This window comes from Pristiophorus japonicus, chromosome 7, assembly GCF_044704955.1.
Source record: "Pristiophorus japonicus isolate sPriJap1 chromosome 7, sPriJap1.hap1, whole genome shotgun sequence".
Lineage (NCBI taxonomy): Eukaryota > Metazoa > Chordata > Chondrichthyes > Pristiophoridae > Pristiophorus > Pristiophorus japonicus.
Genome location: NC_091983.1, coordinates 151129874 through 151136935, shown reverse-complemented (window position 1 = coordinate 151136935; position 7062 = coordinate 151129874). Strand labels below are relative to the sequence as shown.

Below are 7062 nucleotides of genomic sequence, written 5' to 3'. Positions count from 1 at the left end.
ACTCAGTGCCAGGAGTGAAATGGCTACCCATAGAATCATAGGGCGAGAAATTTACCTCAGTTCGCTGGCGCAGGATCCTTAGTGGTATTCCAGCAGTTGCGTTTTTTGAACCACCGGAATATTGCTGGTGCGCGCTCCCGCGGTTTTCTACTCTCCAATGTCCGCGGTGGCGGAGTGTTCCGAATGCGGGTTGTGCGGGCGGTGGCGGAGGCCCAAAACTCGGCAATCGAAAAAGCTTCTCTGCGCATGTGCGGCCATTCTCCCGCGATTTCAGGGTCAAAGGTGACCCTGCACATGCGCAGAGAAGACTGAGGCAGCACTGGACAGCTTCAAACTGCAGAGGTGGGTGGATGTCAGTAAGACAGCGAAAGCATTTTGAGAAGTACATTCAGTATATTGAGTACATTTACTATTATTTGATAATATAATATAATTGATATAATATAATATAATTAGTAATAATAATAATAATACATATAGAAATAAATATCAAGAACTTGGGAAATCAAGCCATGGAAGTGGAGAGGGAGGTAGGTGGGAGGAAGAGGGCCACTCGTTTCTCAGAAGAAGCCCAGGAGTCATTGGTCGACGAAATGGAGGCCCGCTGGAATCAGTTAACATGGGGTGGGCGAGGAAAACCTGCACCAAGTATACCACAGCGGTTATGGCGAAAGATCGCTGAGGCAGTGTCCTCCGTCGTGCCCATGCTGCGGGGGCCAAACCAGTGCCGCAAACGGTGGAATGACAACATTGGGACTGCAAGATTAAGTAATAACTTTTATCATGCATTGACGATTTACTCTTAAATAGTGTCATGTTTTATTATGTTGTAAAGCTTGATGACATTTTTTATTTTCCATCATCGATCTCATTGTGTTAGTCCTCTGTATTTTCATGTGTTCATCATGCAATATTTGCATGCTAAGAGAATTTAAATGGTGCACTCATTGACGAAAAAACTGGGGATGGTTAATTGGGGATGTGTACTTATATATTTATATATGTATGTGTATGTATGTGTGTGTTCTGTATTCTGTAGTAGTAGCTGTCAAATTAGTTCACACATATTGTTGTCCCCTTTGCAGAAAAAATTAGCCGGCAATAGGGTGAAGCTCCGCAAAACAGGCGGTGGTCCACCGAAGACTATTCCTCTGATGGACCTCGAGGAATGCGCTGCATCCCTGACTGGGGCTTATGATCGCACTGCCACGTGTGTTGCTGCCGAACCAGTTCTCCCGGAGGGTAAGTCTGCATAATCTCTGGACTGTATTGTGGTCATGTAATTCAATCTTATGGCACTATAACGTAGAATGTAATGTAATGCTGGGAGCAAGAGATATTGTTAGTTGTGACGTGATTTATTGGTTGATCACACTCTGCCATTTGGAAAGCAAACTGTTTGGGACTCAAGTTTTGTTATGTCATGTACTTTCTCTATACTTTGCTTATGATAGTTTCATGTAATGATTCTCGGTAAAAAAATGTTTGTTCTCCACATAAGCCTGCGCAAAATGAATTGCTCTGATGTTACCTCTGACCCCTCCCCTCCCCTGTCGCCAACCATTAATGTTATATTTTTACAATTGCACAGATGGAACTGCCTGCCCCTCCCAAAGAGGAGTCATTGCAGGGAAGAACAAATGTGATAATAAATGTAGATTTTCTTTTTAAAGGCTAATGAGCTGTAATGCGTCCCAAGCTCAAAATGTTTGTATCAGCCTCTGCAATTGTTGTTTCCTCTCCAGGCAAACTGCTCCAGTAACTGAAGTTGGTCCAGGAGCTTGATGGAAGTTCAACTCATGATGTTGATGGAACAAATGCTGAGGTTGCTCCTCGTTGGTCTAATACAAAAATCTCTGGTTGGATTTAATGGGGAGCAAAAGTTGTTGGGAAGTGGGGGGGTTATCTCCCCAGACTGTTATATCACCTGATAGTGAGATTGAAAAGGGGTGGCAGCCTATTTTCTTCTCTGGAAGTACTGCTTCTCTTTGGAGCTCTGAGCCATAGCAGCCCTCCAGCACTTCACCCAAGTGGTTATCCCTTTGAGCCTCCCGAATTTTGGGCTATTTGGCTATGAATCATAGAATCAAATTTACAGCACAGAAGGAGGCCATCTCGGCCTATTGTGTCCGAGCCAGCCAACCAAAAACAATCCAGACTAATCCCACTTTCCAGTTCTTGGCTGTATGGATGTCCTGTAGCCGAGCCTGATTAGGTGATCCAACAGTGTATCAATACATTTTAGAAGAAAGTGTTTGGTCTCTTGGTGCTGAAGCACGGCTTGTGCTGGCGACACAGGATTCTGTGTGGCAGAGGGAACTTGATCTTGGAATCATGGAACAGGGAATGGGAGGCTCTCCCTCCGGGTCAGGGAATGGGGGTCTTCCCCTCTGATTCAAGGAATGGGGGGCTCCCCCTCCGGGTCAGGGAATGGGGTCTCCCCCTCCTGGTCAGGGAATGGCGGTCTTCCTCTCTAAGTCAAGGAATGGGAGGCTCCCCCTCCGGGTCAGGGAATGGGGGGGCTCCCCCTCCGGGTCAGGGAATGGTGGGCTCCCCCTCTGGATCAGGGAATGGGGGGCTCCCCCTCCGGGTCAGGGAATGGGGGGCTCCCCCTCCGGGTCAGGGAATGGGAGGCTCCCCCTCCGGGTCAGGGAATGGGGGGCTCCCCCTCTGGGTCAGGGAATGGGGGGCTCCCCCTCTGGGTCAGGAAATGGGGGGCTCCCCCTCCGGGTCAGAGAATGGGGGGGGGGTCCCCCTCCGGGTCAGGGAATGGGGGGGCTCCCCCTCTGGGTCAGGGAATGGGGGGCTCCCCCTCCGGGTCAGGGAATGGGGGGCTCCCTCTCCGGGTCAGGGAATAGGGGGCTCCCCCTCTGGGTCAGGAAATGGGGGCTCCCCCTCCGGGTCAGGGAATGGTGGGCTCCCCCTCTGGATCAGGGAATGGGGGGGCTCCCCCTCCGGGTCAGGAAATGGGGGCTCTCCCTCCGGGTCAGGAAATGGGGAGCTTCCCCCTCCGGGTCAGGGAATGGGGGGCTCCCTCTCCGTGCCTTCACCCATTCCCTGACCCCTGAGACCACCTACTGACCCTCGCTGTCTGGGCTCAAACAGTTCCGCGAGAGACGGAGGCTTCAGAATGAGCGCGTGCCTCTCCCGCTCCCGGCCGGGCCCTGGGGCTCAGATTCCCGGGGGGGTGGGGGAGGGCGTCAGGGATCATGTTCCATACCCGAGGGCTGACCATCCTGTTCTCCTTCACCTGGGCAGCAGGAAGCTGGATCCTCTTCTGAACGAAGCGGACATGTTCGATCTGATCAAAACCAGCGTTGACAGGGAGTGTTTGATGGGACAGTGTAGAGGGAGCTTTACTCTGTGTGCAGAATCTAAAATGATAGCAGGCCAGTGACACCTGCTCGATGGAATCTCTTGTACCTTCATGATCTGAATGGAGTGAGCAGGAGCACGATGGTGACCCCCCCATGTCACGGTCACACTGGGTGACAGCACCAGCAGTGGTCAGGTCCCTGTACACCCTGCACATATTATGGGTTCTACTATGAGACTCGTAGCGCAGCCAAATACCAAAGCTCTTCACTTCTTCTGGTGACTTCTCAAAAACCTGTCCACAATAGACGATTACACCAGCAGACTTTTTCATTTTCTTCATCAAAGAAGTGAAGTACCAGAATCGAAACTTGGCAACAATATGATTTGGAGCAAAGATGTGCATCCGATGCAGAGCAAGGCCGGGCTTTTTAGTTGAGGGCAGGCACCATCCAATCACCTTGTATTCCTTGAGGGTGCCCGAAGCCTTCATGTCGTCTCTCGCTCGCCTGCCACCCTAAGAGTGTGTGCGTGCCCATCCATGCATCAGTGTGCCATGCAATTTCCAGCAGGGGTCATTGGACAGTGATCAGGAGCTCAAACCCTGGTTTTCATACTCTTCTCCCAGATTGGGGGTGTCGAGGCCAATTCTAAAGACATCAGTTTCATCTCTATTAGCTAACTCGAAACAAACTGTGCATTAAACCTGATCTAGTTGTTTTAATCCACTAACCAGTCGCTGCGTTTATATATTTAAAAAAATCTTCTCCTCTCCCCTCTGGCTCTTTGGGCAATTACCTTAAATCTGACCCTTCTGCCAGTGGAAACAGCTTCTCCCTACTCCATCAAAATCCCTTTTCATTTTGAAATGACCTGCAAGTGCCAATAGCAAATTGTAGGGAAACACAAAAGTATCTGAAGTTTCCCTGCTGGAGCTGTGCCTTGTTTGAGCTGCGCTGTTGCAGGTCATGGTGTTGGTGAACATTTACAGTCAGATTAGTGTCTAGTTGGCTGCTCTTTTAAAGTTTCTGGCTTTGTGATGCAAAATAAATTGGAGAAAACAAAACAGCTGGCCTGATCAGCCAGCCTGTTATGCTGGTGAAAAGTTTCTAATAATCTCTACCCTGAATGAAGTTTGTATCCCAGCTGGCAATACTTAATCGTGCATAATGTTGGGCCCAACTCAGGTAAGTACTTTAAAAATGGGTGGTTGTGATTGGAGTGATAACGGGTGGTAGTGGGCCTTAAAAAATACTTTTTGGTGGAAATTAGCGCTGGGGGGGGAATTTTGGGCGATTTCTGAGCGGCAAATGTGGGCGGGCGCTTTGCAGCAACGTCGTCGGTAATCATAGGCCGAAATTACCGCCGGCGATAACTGGGAGGTGAAACGGGTGGTACAGGGCGGTAATTTACATTTTTGTCCAAAACGGGCAGTAACTGGGTGGTAACTGGGCATTAAATGGGCGATCCTAGGGGAAATTCTAGCCCATAGAGACATATAATAATACAGCACAGAAGGAGGCCATTCAGTCCATCGTGCCTGTGCCGGTTCTTTGGAAGAGCTATCCAATTGTCCCACTACCCTGCCCTTTTCTCATAGCCCTGCAAAATTGTTCCCCTTCAAGTATTACTATTAAATTTGCTTCCACCAGCCTTTCAGGCACTGCATTCCAGATCACAATAACTCGCTGCGTAAAATTGTTTTTCCACAAGTCGCCTCTGGTTCTTTTTCCTTAAATCTGTATCCCAGCTGGCAACACTTAATCGAGCATAAACAACGCTGGGCCCAACTCAGGTAAGTACTTTAAAAATGGGCGGTTGTGATTGGAGCAATTGGCCGACCTTCTGCTCCTGGAAACAGTTTCTCCTTATTTACTCTATCAAAACCCTTCATAGATTTGAACACCTCTATCAAATCTTCTCTTAACTTCACTGTTCTAAGAAAAACAATCCCAGCTTCTCTAGTCTCTCCACATAACAGAAGTCCTGCATCCCTGGTACCATTTTAGTAAATCTCCTCAGCATCCTCTCCAAGACCTTGACATCCTTCCTATAGTGTGATGCCCAGAATTGGCCACAATACTCCAGCTGGAGCTTAACCAGTGGTTTATAAAGGTTTGGCATAACTTCCTAGCTTTTGTATTCTATGCCTCTATTAAAAGCCCAGGATCTGTATGCCTTTTTAACAGCCTTCTCAACTTGTCCTGCCAACTTCAAAGGTTTCTGTATATACACCCCCAGGTCTCTCTGTTCCTGCACCCCCTTTAAAATTGTACCATTTAGTTTATATTGCCTCCTCATTCTTCCTACCAAATGAATCACTTCATATGTCTCTGCGTTGAATTACATCTGTCACCTGTCTGCCCATTTCATCAGTCTGTCTATGTGCTTCTGAAGCCAGTTACTATGCTCTTTACTGTTTACTATATTCTTCAGTTTCATGTCATTTGCTTCTAAGTTTCGTGTCATCTGTCATATAATTTTTTTTGACATCCAAGTATGCCATACGTTGCTACTTTACAATAACATGCTTGCCTTACCTTTGTATCCTTTGCCAAGTTGTGCAACTTCTTCTGAACTTCCACTAGGTCCTTAAAGTGGTGGACACTGAGCTCTGTTATATGTTTGTATCCATGTCTTATTAGGAAATGTCCTCTTCCACCAAAACAAGATACACAGTGCACTTACACAATTAGGGGCCTGATCGATGAAAGCAGCTTAATGACCTTTCTACTCAATCATTTCCCTAAAATATTGTGCACTCCACAGCTGGAATCACAAGCTTGTCATTGTTTATATAGTTAAGTGGCTAATTAGCGGTTTGAGATGTTTTAAATGATGAATGTTACAGGGGTATTATGATTAGATGATTTTTTTTGCCTTTCCCACTATTTAAATCGTATTTCATAAAAATTGTAGTCTAAAAAAATGTGTTAACTGGTTATAAGTAATGATAAAGAAGTGTTATTAATCATTTTTTAACCAACTGCAAAATATGGGCTGACTTGTTAAAAATAAATAACAAACTGTTATCATTGTCTTTCTTCACTATGTTGGCACAGACCACCACACAGGCTTCAACAAAATGCTTCCTGTCAGCATAAAGCTGTTTGCTTCAGTCTTCTGTTTGTTTTGCATGAGAGCATCAAGCTTCATCCACTTCTGTGTGACTGCATATGGATGACATGCATGTAGAATAAAAAAAAATAAAGAGGCTAAATTCAGACAGCTTTAAAGGCAACTGGAACTATGGGCTAGGAAGTAAGAGAAAAGCATCTCACTAAATATCGGTGAAATCAGAACCATACAACAACAAAAACATCTTGTATTTATATTTATATACCATCAACAATTACTGTTCCAGCTATGGGACAGTAATGAAAATTGGACCTAGGATTGTCCTTGCCAAAACTGACAATAGCAGAACTTGTTTTTGGTCTGGTTCCACCTAAAGAACTAAAAGTCCTGATTTTTGATCCTGATAGTGCCTTGCCCCGACTTTGCACATTAATGAGAATTCTTACAGATACACGATGGGTTGAAGGTGAGATAAAGAATTACGTTTGAAGGGATGCAATTTGAAGAACATTAACATGCCATAAGCTAGAATGTCAGTAGTCAAAGGGTTAAACAAATGTTTGGTTTTTGATATATTTCAAATTGTACTCAATTGCTAACTCCTACTACTCTATGGGTACAATTAAAAAAAAAAAATCCAAACACAATAAAGAGAACCTGAGAGCATTT

General features: G+C 46.0%; 1 long non-coding RNA gene and 1 pseudogene across 1 annotated transcript; one reads left to right on the top strand and one right to left on the bottom strand.

The window, feature by feature from the left end:
* Positions 1–279: 279 nt before the first annotated feature.
* LOC139267309 (uncharacterized) lies at positions 280–6347 on the top strand. Its single transcript, XR_011593881.1, has 3 exons — positions 280–342; positions 1086–1242; positions 1746–6347. It is a non-coding gene; the product is annotated as an uncharacterized lncRNA (long non-coding RNA).
* On the bottom strand, positions 2242–3808 carry LOC139267308 (large ribosomal subunit protein eL20-like; annotated as a pseudogene).
* Positions 6348–7062: the final 715 nt, after the last annotated feature.